This window comes from Grammomys surdaster, unplaced genomic scaffold, assembly GCF_004785775.1.
Source record: "Grammomys surdaster isolate TR1022 unplaced genomic scaffold, NIH_TR_1.0 126059, whole genome shotgun sequence".
Lineage (NCBI taxonomy): Eukaryota > Metazoa > Chordata > Mammalia > Rodentia > Muridae > Grammomys > Grammomys surdaster.
The window spans coordinates 4,466,133-4,481,132 of record NW_021620869.1 but is presented as its reverse complement, the minus strand read 5'-3'; the positions used below and the strand labels follow the sequence as shown (position 1 = coordinate 4,481,132).

At 46.5% G+C, this 15,000-nt stretch overlaps 1 protein-coding gene across 1 annotated transcript in view; it reads right to left on the bottom strand.

The window, feature by feature from the left end:
• The window catches only part of Col6a3 (collagen type VI alpha 3 chain), a 79,235-nt gene extending 65,151 nt beyond the window's left edge, over positions 1 to 14,084 (bottom strand). The window contains exon 1 of the mRNA XM_028755360.1: positions 13,924 to 14,084. The gene's annotated coding sequence lies outside the window, so the exon portion shown is untranslated. The remainder of the gene's footprint in view (positions 1 to 13,923) is intronic.
• Positions 14,085 to 15,000: the final 916 nt, after the last annotated feature.

The window sequence follows — 15,000 nt, the reverse complement described above, 5'->3', positions numbered from 1 at the left end:
AAGCAGGAGTAGGGATACGGGGGATACGGGTTCTCTTGATGGGAATAGGCTCTGCCTCCCCAAAGGCTGTGAGATCTGTGTTCAACTGTGCCTTTTCCCCCTTGCTAACCGGCACTTTCCCTGTCATGTGTCAGCCTTGAATCTCATCACCATGGAACAAGCCCAGGGAGATTCTGTTTGGGAGACAATGAAGCCAGAGCTGAGGGCAAAGTATTCATTGCCCACTTTCCCACCATGCACCAGTTAGCAACTGCAAACATGACTTCCAGACATGTTCAGGTTCTGAATGGTTAGTAGGCTGTGTCATCTGTCTGCTGACATCTCTTCTTCCTCAGGCTTCTCATCAGCCTCCTCTTCCTCCTCTCTCCAATAGTGAATCATTTTGGGGCTGGAGTCTTCCTCAAGACTCCTCCACAGAGTTGCTTGGGGGTTTCCATCCAGGCTAAAGTCTCCTTCCTCCTCCCCCCCTTCCCTGTGCCCCGAAGCACTGATTTCTGCCATTAGAGACCCGTGGCCTTTGGTGGTGGGACTCAGCATCTCCCAATGAGCACATTAGAAGGCTGGAAGGTGCTAGTGACCAAGGGTATTTCAAAGAGGCCCAGGGGAGAGACCAGAGCCAATACTATCATCAGTATTGGTTCAGAGTCTCACTTTTTTTTTCCTTTGTGCTGAGTTTGAAAACATACTAGCTGATAGTGGGAATCACCTAGAATATTCTGTGGATGAAGGGGAAAGTCTGTCTGGTTTAAGAAACTGAAAACCATTTAATCTAGGGATATTGGGCTTACCTCATAATTTATGTCTCATTATTAGGGTATCAAATGGTCAAGAGGCTCTTCTAATGAATTAAAACTCCAGCTAAATCTATCTGGAATCAATGTGGACAATAATCCAGGGCCTCTTATTAAAAATCCAAATACTTGTAAACTGCTTCTATATCCCCTGTCTCAGGAAAGTTTGAGTCTGCCTATGGGTGAATGAGAAAGGAGAACAAAATGGTCATGTACCACAATCTGCACCAGAGCCTCCACCATTATGCAGTTAGGATGGGAAGACTCCATGAGGCCAGGAAGGTGTGATACTGGGAGCACACTGTCAGTAACCAAGACTGTGTCGAAAACAATAAAGACTCTGAGCTGATGGAGCTCCTGGGGAATTTGAGTCCACAGTCGAACCCTCCTGAAAGTAAGGATCAGGGGTGAGCGGCTGCAGCGGGAAGTCCCATCAAATGTTTAAAGGACTAATCAGGTTCTGCCCAAACCCTTCCCAAAACACTGAGGAAAAGCAACACCTCCAGAGTTGTTTCATATGCCCAGGCTTATTTTGAAACAAGAATAAGAAAAAATGCTACCAGAAAAGAAAAGTACAGTCAATATTCCTGACAGATTAACGATGTGCTCAGCCAAATTCTAGAAAGCCAAACTCAACAGCAGCTTAAATAGAGATATACCATTCCCAAGTAGGATGTGTTCCTGGAATGCAAGGATGATGTGAAACAGGACAGAGAGAGAGGGATGGATGGATGGACGGACAGACAGACAGGCAGACAGATAGACAGACAGACAAAGGGAATCACATGATCATCTCAGAGAATTCATTTGACAAGCTTTAACACATTGTCATGATATTACTAAATAAAATAAACCATTCAATACACTGGGACTTGAAGGGAAACAGTACAAAATAAAGATAATACCCAGAAAACTCCAGCAAGTATCACACACAGTAGGGAGGAAAAAATACCCTACTGGGGCAGAGCTCAGTGATGGAGCATTTGATTAGCATATGAGAGGTACTAGATCCAATCTCCAAACAACAAAAAACAGGGCTGAAAATGGAGCCCTTTTCTGAACAGCGAATGTACCTTCTCTCTGGTTTGTTTTTTTTTTTTTTTTAAGAAAATAGAAAGTCCTAATCAATGAGTACAATTGGGCAATCAAAGCAAGCGAAATGAATTTAAATTGAAATGGAACTAATAACACCGACAGAAAGAAACAGCGTATGAGTCCTTCACATGAGCCGCTTAATGTAACCAGAGTTAGAATGCATGGGGGGCTGCAGGGGAGTGAAGGCTGTATTGATGCTCCATTCCTATAGCAACTTCTACAAGATCAAAACATCCAGAGGTCTGTGGTACACGGACATGTGGCTAATGCGGTTGCACTGTATGCCTAAACACAGTTAAGATGCTTCATTTTATGCGTTTGCAACAACAAAGTAAGCAAATAAGTTAGAAAATTAAGGCAGTAAATATCACTGCAAGTTTGTTTGTTTGTTTGCTTGCTTGCTTGCTTGCTTATTTACTGGGGTGGGGTGGAACAGGTGTGCCACAAGCACACACGTGGGGGCCAGTTAACATCTTGGAGGAGGTGGTCCTCTCCTTCCAACATGAGGGTCCTTGGAATCAAACTAAGGTTATCAAGCCAGGTGGCAAGCACCTTCACCTGCTGAGCCATCTCACCTGCCCCACTGATGGTTTTTAGAAACACAGGTAATCATGCACCCCTAAAATCAATCCTTGAGTTGACAGAAACGATATTGAATATGGAAGATCTTTGAGGGGTCATAGACTTTGTGCCAAAGAGGGAAGCAACATATGTGTCTGTGCCTCAGTCTTCAAATAACACCACAGTTGTTTCTGCTTGTAACTAACACCTGGAAAAGAAGGAAGGGAAGTGTGTAGTGACAAAATGATGATGTTTGAAGGAAAGATCTGAGTTTTATGAAAATAGGAATCTGGTGCGAGCATTAGCACCTGGTACCAGGGTCACATCTCCCCCAACTGGTATCTTAGCATGGTACAGACTCTGGCTAAGGCCAAAGTTTGTGTGTCTGAGTCTGACCTTCTTCTCACAAGCTTGCCTCTGGTCCTGTAGTCCACCCTAACTGCTTCTCATCAAACAAACACAAGTGTGAACTTTCCCAGATGAGATGGTTGCATGGTCCCAAAATTATCACTGGGAGACTGATGTCAGAGGGCTCTGTGGCCAAATACTTGGTGATGGAGCTTTTCTGTGAGTGAGGAGAAGGTGGGACACTTGGCAAAATGGGAGGGGCAGGGGTTAGGAGAGAAGAGTATTTCTGAGGCTGCCACCCACCTGATGACAGACCAAAGTGCATAGAACACTGCAGCTCACCTACAGATTTGCTGTTAGGTCTCCTTCCTGAGGCCAAACCTTAGGACTTAAAGAGTGGGACACAGCACTGGCTGACGTATGGCATGTCCAAAGATGAAACCATAATCAAGAGACTCAATTCCCAGATCCGCCATGGGTTTAGCTCTCCAAGGAACATTAACAGTGAGTATCACCTGGGACTCAGAACCCTTTCTGTGGATCAGATTCCAAGCCTTCAGGGACTAAGCTCAGCTGCCACAAAAACACCTGTCAATACAACTATTCCTGGCCCAAATGTCAGCAGCAGAAAGGAGGCACAATTCTAAAATGACATCGGGGAAGCTCTCCACACAATTGTTCTCACAATGATGTCAGATTATGGCAACAATACAAATGACCAGTCCAGTTTTCCTGGCTTGATGTGTTCATTGCCTCTTAGACACAGAAACACACATCTCTAAAGAACAGTCTGTGGTGCTCAGCCCTATGGCTCTACAGTGTGCCCATGTCTTAATGCACCTTCAGTGGAAGTGGTGGGGCGCTGCCCAGTATGGAACCCACTGCTGATGGGGTGGTCACCCTCTCCCCATGTCACTGCCACAGCTCTACCCCCTTCACTCTATAGAACACTGCCAACCCCATGTTCCACCCTAGAAACCTAGACCTTCCTACCCTTCTATACTATTCTAGGATTTTCTTCATTAAAAAGACTAAAGCAAGTGCAATCCCCCACCCCGTGTGTGTGTGTGTGTGTGTGTGTGTGTGTGTGTTAAATTAACTGATGATGTGCACTCAGGACAACACAAAAGGACACTGTACACATGCTTGTCTTCATTCTACTTTGGTTGTGTGATCAGACATTTGATGGAGAGCCTGCATCCTTCTGGGTCCTCTCCAGGCATACAGTCCATCTGTCTAGAGTCCCTAGTGGCTTTGTAGCTCATCTCGAGCTGTATTTTAATGCCGGGTCAACATATGTGAAAACTCTAAAACTCTCTCACCATCGTGCAGAAACTACATATCAGAAAGAGCTATGCCCCAGGGACAGGGTCATTCTTCTGTGATTCTAAATCCAGCTATGTCACTGCCTGCCATCACCTTCCATCAGAGTTATAAGCATCATAACTTCAACCAAAAGATGTGCATGCATTCTAGCATTCCAGTTCAATGATTTTAAATATTTAGCTAACTCAGGAAATGTAAGGCTTTGGTAGCATTGTGTGTGTGTGTGTGTGTGTGTGTGTGTGTGTGTGTGTGTACATGTATGTGTGTGTGTACATGGAGAGCACAGAGGTTAGTGTTATGTGTTGTCCTCAACTGGTTTCCACCTCATGATTTGAGAGAAGATCTCTCTCACTAAACCCAGCGTTCACCGGTTGGGCTAGACTGACCAAGGAGCCTCCAGGAATCCTGCCTCTACCTCCCAGAGCCAGGACAATAGGTGTGCACAGCCACACCTGGCTTTTTACGTGAGTCTTGGATACAACTGTCCCCAAGCTTGCAAGGCAAGGACTTCACTAGCTGAGCCACTGACTCATCTTTCAAGGAGCATCTTGTGGGAGAATTAGGATTCAAGAATATTCTAGCACCTTGCTCTGAGGCAGTGAGCCGTGGGATCTATGGAACGGGAAAGGTGGGGTCTGAGGTAAGGGCTGTCTGACCACTGTTGAGTCTACACTGAGGACAGGAAATGCTTCGATGGCTCTGCAAACCATGTGGACAGAGAGCTCACTGTGGATGAGTCATATGGAGTAGTTTGCTAATGATCCCTGCCCCTCACACAGGGGACTCCTTTGAATACACTAATCCCACCATGCATTAGTCACATAGTGAGTCATGCTGGAGCAACCCCTAAAGCTCCTTCCTAGCCTTCTGTGCTCCCTAAGCTGAAAGTGGTGATGCCATGGCTCTGTGAAGATGTTTGAAGCCACCAGCTAATTGAGCTTCTTTAAGGAAATGTTCCGTGAGTGGCCTGAGCCAAGATGTTCATTTTTCCTGCATCCATCTCGAAAGAGCAGCTCCCTAGGTACCCAATGGCTCTGAGAGACAAAATAAACACAGCATAAACAGAAGCTTTTTTCCCCCCCAGACTTTATCCAGGTGTTGAGTGAGAGGGGAGGATGGGAGAAGCCCCTTCACCTCTGAGAAGCAGGGCAAGAGCTGACGCCCTGGGTTGAGGTGTCTTTGAGGTCCAACCAAGTTGCTGGATCCCCAAGTGTGAAACTGAAAAAAAAATTGTCTCTGTAGTTTGCTGTCAGAAAATCTAAACTCTAGAATGTAATGAGCTACTCCATAGAGTTAACAGTAAATGAAAACATTAATAAATATTCACCCAAGAAGTAGGAGCCCCTGACATCATCAGACCGCATCCTCACGGGGATGAGCAGAAGAAGCACTCTCAGGAAAGGGAGCTTTTATCAACACTGCACTAACCTAAGGTGTCAAGCCTCAGCTCCCAGACAGTGGCCTGGATTGCTCTTTTTAATGAGGGGGAACAGATGTAGCCATACCCCTTCTTCTCCCAGTGCCAGACTCCTCACTCTCAGGGAATAGAGAGAAGTAACCACTAGGCAGAAGAAATTAGCCACTGGGTTTCTATCTTAGAGACAGGATTTCCCACCTCCTTCCCTGCAATCCAGTGGCTGTTCACTGCTCCCGCCGTGTTAAAGCTGAGAAACTAAAACCGGATGTAGAAAGGTGATTTGCAAAGCTATATAGGTAAAACAAGATAGGGCCAGCATCCAGACTCAGGTCCATGGCTCCAGGGAAGAAATGAAGCCCAGGAAATGGTACAGGCTAGGCAAGCTTTGGCAGGGACCTCCAGGAAACTCCCAGAGTCTTGGTGGGAGGAAGGGCAAACATCCTTGGTGTTGGTGAATGTCTGGTTTTTTTCTCCCCCATATGAAAACATAAAAGTCAGACTTGGCTGCCTGGGACCCTGTGCTGGGCGGGGTGGGCTGTCCTTTGTCAGAGACTCTGTGCCCTGAAGGCAACAGACTCAAAAACCCAAGTGCCTTATTAACTGTATCCTCCCCTTTCTGGTTAGCATGTCTAAGTCCTGTATTTCTCTGTCTCTTTTTCACAAAGTTGAGGTGTCTTTCCCCACGTGGTTGCTGCCCACATGAAGTCTCAGGAGACTCCTTTGGTTGTCAGGGTTGCCCTACCCAATCTTCAGCTTGAAATCATAAGTGTATTGCACAGACTTTCCCAGGCCATTTTGCAATTCTGTGAAATTAGTTTTCATTAAGCCTCCTCAAAAGCATTTCCATTTTCCATGTCTGGAAATCTTTTTTTTTAAAGAAAGACACACACACACATGCACACGAGGAAATAATTTTGAAAACAAAGACTTAAGTGCATCCAGAGCTCCCATTTTGAAGTTTTTCATTTGATGTGTCTCCGGGCACTGCTTTATGAAATCGGGCAGCTCTCCTATAGAGTTCTGAAGCCTCTATTAACACCTCACTGTCCTGCTTAAACTGGGGCCACAGCCAGAGCCTAGCTGTGCGTCCCCCTCCCCAGCTGTGGAATGAAATCTCAAATCGCAATAGAGTTCAGGGTTCTCCTTTACTCTGCCTTTACCACCCTCATTTCTGGACTTTTAAGAATCAAAATAGTGACCGACCGCAGAGAGGGCTCAGCATTTAAGAGGATTCACTGTTCTTGCAGAGGCCCAAAGTTCTGTTCTTGGCATCTACACAACTGCCTGAAACTCTAGCTCCAAGAGATCCAACGCCTTCTACTGGTCTCTGGAGGCCATGATCACACACAATTAATTAGTTAATTAATTTTAATTTTTTTTTTGGTGTTTAGACACAAGATTTCTTTGTGGTGCCTTGGCTGTCCTAGGACTTACTCTGTAGACCAGGTTGGCCTCGAACTCCAAGACCCACCTTGTCCTGGGATATAGGCATGCACCACCATGGCGTATATGGTACTAGTTAGTGACTCAGAGTAGGTACTTGGCTTTGAGTATGCTAAGTAATCATCCTACCACATGAGCAGCATCCCTGGCTTCCAGGCCTGCTTTGCGTGTGTTTGTTTGTTTGTTTGTATGTTTTTGTTGGGGAGGGTTAGGGGTTATTATTTGGTTGGTTGGTTGGTTGGTTGGTTGGTTGGTTGGTTTGGTTTTTGTTTTTGTTTTTTAAGACAGGGTTTCTCTGTGTGGCCCTGGCTGTCCTGGAATTTTCTCTGTAGACCAGGCTGGCCTCAGAGATCCACCTGCCTCTGTCTCCCACAAAATGGGAAACCATCACCTGGCCATAAAATAATTCTTTCCCTGATTGCCCCCCGCAGACTCCTTAGTTGCAGAGATCCTATGGTGAGGCCTACGAGAAGAGGGCAGGGTTTACTAAAGCACTGTATACAACTTGGCAGAAACCTTCAAAAGCAAATGATTTGGGACACACATTTCAAAGAAACACTCCAGAAATTGAGTTTGTTCCATTTGTTTGACAACTATGACCTTGCATTTCTGGTCTGTGACAATGCTCAACAACAATTTGGATCTACATCTTTCCTGTGACCAGAAATTCTTTCAACATTTCTAATCCTATATGATCCTGTGTGAACAAACTCCCTCCTTGTCACCTACCAGCACTGGAGGGTGCTGGCTGCTCCTGGTGGGACGCCATAGAGCAAGGCCCACATGCTGAGCAGCCATCATAGGTTACTACTGAGAAGAGAGAGGGTGTGGCCACCTCTAACAGTGAGACCTCTGTGGAGAAGACAGGAAACCCCTCACATACATGCTAAGCCCCTCAGGGGTTAGCTCCTTTCTTTCTCTAGAAGCAGCACTTGGGAAGCAGAGGCAAGAATTTCCAGAGTTCGGGCTGGAGAGAGGGCTCAGTGGTTAAGAGCACTGATTGTTCTGCCAGAGGTCCTGAGTTCAATTCCCAGCAACCACATGGTGGCTCACAACCATCTGTAATGTGATTTGATGCACTCTTCTAGTGTGTGACTGAAGACAACTACAGTGTACTCATATAAATAAAAAAATAAATAAATCTTAAAAAAAAAAAAGAATTTCCAGAGTTCAAGACAAGAAAGCTACATGGTGAATTTCAACAGCCATCCTGGGCTACATGTGTCCCTGTCTCCTAAAGAGGGAGCAGAAGCAAACTCCAGACTAATTGTCCAGATATTTAGAAACGGGCTTTAAAATACATTCCTAAAATACACGAAAATAACCATGAAGCAGAAAGTTCTGACTCTGTCGTACCAGAGGCCACCATGAAACATAAAAGGCATTCTATGAACTGTGTGGCAGCCAGATGACATGAGATGCTGTGCCCGTTTATCCAGCTAATTATAACCGTTAGGCAGAGACTGGCTGGGTTTTAGCAGTCAGGGAGTGAGCCTGCTACAAAGTGCTTCACAAGCACTTATACAGGCAGCCACTCCTTCCCAACCCACGACATCGGCCACAGTTGGCTCTGGTTCGCAGCACGTCTCACATTTATCCCATTTCTTCCTTTCTTGGCAAGTGACTTGAGTTCCACCAGCCTCTGAAAACCATGTGTGCCACCACCGAATTATGAAAGCAAGCAGCCACGGCATTCTCGCAGCCTAAGGAAAAGTTATGTTTTTTGCTGGCTTTCAAGGGTAAGAGAAAAACTCATCTTAAGTAGACAGAGCTTGTATCAGTTTGTCTACCTCCTTACCATCTCTACCAGTAACCTCCCCCAGATTTACTATTTAGGAGTAAAACAAGGTAAATTGTGTGAACTGGCAGTGATCTTTGGACTGCTGTGTTATATCTGCATCCACTCGTCTGACTGAGCAGGTCTCTGATAACCACATCCCCTGTAAGGCATAGGTGGTTTTAAGCTGAGCTGATTCTAGATGCCAGTGCTGGCTGCTGACTCAACTAGAGAAGATTCCAGAAGTGAAAAGCCAGTTTCCCGGAATAGTTTCCCCTGAGATCTGAGTCATCTCCAGCTGCTGGTCAATTCTGAAATTAAAATGACCCATAAGTTCTTCCTTCCAGTGGACAATTCCCAAAGCGCTGGGACTGTGGAAATCCAGGGAACAGAACACGTTGGGGGGATTCTACAGAGATGGCTCCCAGTGAGGCTTTCCCTGGCCACCTCCAGCTCACTAACAGCTCTCAGTATTTCCTGATTGCTAAAGTTAGGGAGGAGAGAGAATGGCGCTGGGCTCTGCACAGCCAGACCCTGCAAGGTGTCGTGCCTCTGGATGGCAGCTTGGCAAGGTGATTTCTCTTTATCTCATTTCTCCCATTTCTCTCTCTCTCTCTTTTTTTTCTTTTTTTTTTTAAGACAGTTTCACACAAGAATCACTGAAACTTACACTGTAGCTAAGGCTAGCCCTGAATTTCTGATTCCTCTACCTCCATCTTCAAAATGCTGGGATTCTAGACATGTGTCACCACTTCCAGATTCGGTAGCACAGGAAATCACTCTCCTCCACTGAGCTAGAGATCCCAGACCCTCCAGAGATTTTTAAACAACGGCAACTCCTCTGCCTGACTCCTCTGTCACACCTACTCCAAAGAAAACCTGGAAAACATAAAATACCTTTCTTCCCATGGTACTTCTAAGGCTTATCCAACCCTGCCCCGCCCCCGTGCCTGGGTCCTGGGTGCACGCCTGGTGGAATCCATCATGCAGGTGTAGAAGATTGGGTGGGGCTGGCTTTATTACTGCTCCTAGCACTGTAGCCACACACCAGCACTTCACCTCTCTGAGTAACATATCCCATGTCCCCAAAGGGTATGAAGAAAGCATCCACCAAGACAATGTTCTTTTCAATATCTCAATAGCCAAACAGAAGTCATGAATTTTGCCAACCTGATCTTGGAGCTTAGCACCCTGGAGCGAAGGAGCCTGATTGACAAGTAAACCTGAGGACATGTTGTGAGACAACTGACAGAAGGTAGCGGTGCTCTGAGATGGAATTTGGTGCCTCAGGTCCTCTCTGATAAATGATAAAAAGTCAGAGAGTCGCCAATGTATTTTAATCAACAAATACTTAAAGTAAGATGTTTATGTGAAATTCTTTCAAATCTGTTCCTCTGCTGGGGAGAGCCGCAAATGGCAGGTTACATACCCTTTAAGAGCTACTAGATCAGGGGATTTTAATACCTTCTCCGGTGTTCAAATAAGAGATTATACAGTGTGTATGCAAGTGTGCTGTAGCCCCCATGCTCTCCGTGAGAGCGCTTGTAACTTAGATTCAGCCAATATGTTTCCTTTAAAATTTCCCAGTTGCCTAAGGCTCTTGCCTTGGAATTACTTAAGAACAGAGAATGTGTTGTGTGAAAGCATAATTTCATTTCTATATGCTCATATACAAGCAAGGAAGAAAAAATGGAATTTAAATGTATGGCCACCACAGAGACTGGACTGAAGCAGCCAATCCTAACTGGCACCCACAAGCTGGGGTGTAAATTGGTTGACTCCCCATGAGCCCAGAAACCCCACCCTTGAAACCACCAGGAACTTGGATTTTCCAGGCACTCCAAGGGATACACTGCCCTCTAGAGAAAAGAGACCAGAATGCAGTTCCAGAAGCAGTTATGTACCCACTCAAACTTCCTTTCCCAACACAAACCTGGGAGATTGGGATGCATTAAGAATTTCAATTTTGCAAACATAATTCATTCCTAAAGAGGGTCTCTCCTTTTAAAAACCAGGACCTGGTGGGAACTTCCCAACAAGACACTCACGGTCATGATGTAGATGGCAGTGTTTTTTATGGAGAATTATCACTTGGGGTTTGGACCATGAGCAGCACCAAGAAGCTTTATAAAACTATAATCGGGAGAACAGAGAAAAATGTCCTCATCTACTTTAACAGTGCTTGTGTTAGAAACCTGAAGCAGGCTGGAGAGATGGTTCAGCAGGTCAGAGCACCCAGTGCTCTTGCACAGGACCTGAGTTTAGTTCCTAGCACTTATGTTAGGTTGCTCACAACTGCCTGCAATGCCAGCTCCAGAGGTATCCAAGGCCTCTGGCCACTACAGACACCTACACTCGTGTTCACACCCACACACGTGCGTGTACATGATTAAAAATAATTTAAAAAAAAACAGTAATTCTTAAAATCTGAAGCATTTTCTGGGTTTGCCTGAGCTATCAACAGGATTTTTAAACATCACTTCCCAAGTCATCAACTATTTATGACAGTTTTTACTGCCTATCTGCCACAGCCAGGACACCATGTGCAGTTCCTGCCTGTAGATCAGTCAGTGAAGAAAAGCTTTCTCAGTACACAGTGTCTCAATCAGCCCTGGACATCACCTGCCATCTTTTCCAAGAAGACACCCAATTTGAGGCTTCATCCACAAAGAAACGACAGCAGTTTCATTGCTAACATTGTTCGCATGCCTGCAAGAGAACCTCACACAACACAATTGGCAGCTCACTAATGAATTTTCAATCCGAAGTGTGGAATCTCACATAAGAGCAGGTGGTGTCACCACACAGACAGCAGCTCTATTTTGACCGCACTTTCTCCAAGTCACCAAACGTCTGGAAAGAGCGGGAAAGCAAACTGAGCCCTGGATGGTAAATGCCTCCACCCACTCTGAAGGAGGGAGGTAGTCACAGAAAACCTTAGCCTTGAGCACTGAGGTCTGTAGGTTTCACTCCAAAACTAAGGTCAAAGCCCACAGCTCCAGAAGCTGGGTGAATAGAGGAATTTTTCCCTACTCTATGGTCAGTGATAGATCACACTGTACTGTCTGAAGTCACAAAATGCAGCTATCGTAGGATAAAACAAAATGCAGAGACACAGATGATTCTTGCTCTGAACCATGCTTATTTTGTCTCAGATACATCATTAGGCTCCCAGGCTTGACAGTCTCCATCAGAATGGGGTGTGGCACACACCTCCAATGTAAGAGACACTCTTAGGCCAAAGGATACCTCAGACACCCCCAAGGAAGGTACTGCGGCCACACCCTCTAGTTCCCACAACTGGAAAAATCCAGGAGAGCCATTTTCTGTCACCCATCCTGACCATTTTCCCCACCCAGTGTCAGTCAGATGAATGGCAGAGAGAGAGAGAGAGAGAGAGAGAGAGAGAGAGAGAGAGAGAGAGAACCACTGTTCCCAATTATAAATCTCTCTCAAAGAAGTTCTACAACCCCATTCCTTCATCCTCAGCAGAAACCCACAGCAGAATCGAGCAAAATTGAGGCTATTACTGTGAGCCCTCCATGCCCTCAAGCTGGCCTGGACATAAGACAGTCCCATACTGGAATCCCAACCACAGCACCATGCCCTCCTCCCTGAAGTGGGCCTCCCGTCTTTCCCCATGAGTTGTGTATCCTTGTGAAGACTGAGCCAACTGCCCTATGGCTTTGAGTAGATTGTAACAGATGGCAGTCACTGAGGGGATCAATCTGTCAACCTATCCCACACAGAGGTCTAGAGGGTCCCCTACTGCTGGGTCATCAGTGCCATGACCCCAGCAATAGGAAAGGATGCCGCTGGAAGCCTGCCACTCAAGTGGGCCCAGCCAGTGGTCCAGCATCTTAGAGCTTCTCCCTCTTCAGCCATAAGCCAAGGATGGCAGCGCTGGAAGCTTCTAGCCCAGAATCACCCAGCAAGGAAGACAAAAGTCCCAGTAGTGGCAGCTACAGCAACCAGCTGGTTCCATATTGTTTTGGTAAGAGCAATTTTGTTTTTATTGTAAAGGCTTTTCCATATTTCAGCTTCCTCTGGGAAGTTGGGAACTATCCTCAGGTCCCGTGAGTACCCTGGAAGCCCTGAGACTCTGGGGCTTTCATCTGGAATCAGCTCTGGGTAGGGAGAGAAATGGCCTCCTCTAGGGTGTACTGTCCCCACTGGTGCTTATGAGAGCATGTTCTTGAAGTCCATGCCAGTCCCTAAGTTTGCCTGGGCTTTTGTGAAATTCATTTTACTTAGCCTCTCTCCAGTACTCCAGTGAACTCTTCCCGTTGACCCCACCCTTGCATTGATCCCATGGTAGCCTGAAATAGGTCCCCAAATGGGCTGGCAACCATCCAGGAACTCTCTTCCATCTTCAGTGAGAGAGGCCCTGAACCCCACCCAGCCTCCTCATAGCCAGGGAATAGCCCTTGAGCCTCCCAACTTGGCACAGGCCTCCCATCTGGACAACCCAGGGCAGCCCAGCCCTGAGCCTTGCCTTATCCACTGGGAAAGATACCCTAGTATCACATTCCACACACTTTAGGCCTGAAGTTCCCTTAAGCATCCTCAAAGGACAGACAGATCCTGCAGCAGTGACTTCATATTCCTGAAAAGATGAAGCAGCCTTAATGGCCACGGCTGAGAAGCTCCGGCCCAGCCTTGTGACTGGTACCAGTATCTCTCCAAACTCAGAAGACAGCAGTTTGCCTGACCAGCCTCTCAGCACTTTAAAGTAGACCCCTACCCATGACCCTTGGAGAACCCAAAGAGATGAGCTCTCTCTGGGGTCCACTCTGCAGGTTGCCCTATGCTCCCTTCAGATGCCTCTGCAAACAAAGCAGCCGGTCTGGGGAAGGAGAGACGACTTTCAACAAACCAGCAGGCAGAGAGCACCACAGTCAGGGGTGTACAGCATGCAGGCAGGGACGCACAGGATGCTCCCGGCAGCAGCAAACCTAGACACAATTGGACAATCTGTGACCTTCAGCAGGCTAAAGAAACCCAGGTACCACAAAGGAAAGAAAGCAGAGGACTCATCCAGAAACCTAAAATATGTACAGAAAACTGACTGGCAGGGTGATCGTAGGAGCCACTAACTCACCTCTGAGTGAAATGTTTCTCCTTCATGCCACAGAGGAAACAAACAAGCAAAAATTCACACTTACCCTGAGCAAACCTGAAGATGAGTGTCCCTGGGCTTCTAAACTCACTCACACTTTACCAGGATGCATATTTTTCTCTCTCTCACTGAGTCTCCTTTTCTTCCTGCAGCCCTTCTTCACCAAGGAACGGGGGATCCAGGATCGGAGGACACAGTCTCCTCTTGCAATCCTTGCTAGGAGCTGAAGCCTGGAGAACTGAGCAGCCTTTGGTGAAAGGCCGAACTCCAAACTGGACAGAGTCCAGGGGTACAGTCAGGGCTTCCTCCTGCTCCTCCTCTCGCTCCCGCCTCTCTCTCTCTCCCTCCTCCTTGCCTTCTTCTCCTCCTCCTTCTCCTTCCTTCCTCCAGACCCCCTCTTCTCCCCTCCCTGCCATAGGACGGACCCAAACTGTAAATGAAAACCAGACCTGGGGCTCTGTTGCTTCTGGCCTGCTCTGCGAGCTGATGTCACCTATGAAGGCCGTCTTTGCCCTACAAGCACTTAGCTGGACTCCTGCAGACTCCAACTCTAAGAAAGGGGAAGAAAAAAAAAAGGAAATCAACCATGAGCTAGAAGGAATTATTCTTTTCAGTCACTGGTTACTGAGGTAAAACTAAAGTGTGGTAAAGAAAAGAACTTAAAGAGGCCAGGAAACAGAATTAGCCCGTGGTTCTCACTTCCCTAATGCTGCGACTCTTTCATACATGTCGTGGTGGCCCCCAACCATGCCATTATTCCACTGCTACTAATTTTGCTAGCATGTAATTTTGCTACTGTCATGAATTGTAATGTAAATATCTGATATGTGACCCCCATGCGGGTCACCACCCACAGGTTGAGAACCACTGGAGTCTGTAAATTGTTTAATGCCTGAGCAAGAGAATCTGTGGTCTGTCCCCAAAATACATATTAAAAACTGGGAAAAAAAAAGCCAGTATGGTGTCAAACCATCACTGGGAAGGCAGAGAAAGACAGATCCCTGGGTCTCCCTGGTCAGTAAATTTAGCTTAATCAGCAAGTTCCAAATAAAGGCAGAGAGAACTTATCTCAACAAGGAAGGGAGGAAGGGAGGGAGGGAGGGAGGGAGGGAGGGAGGGAGGG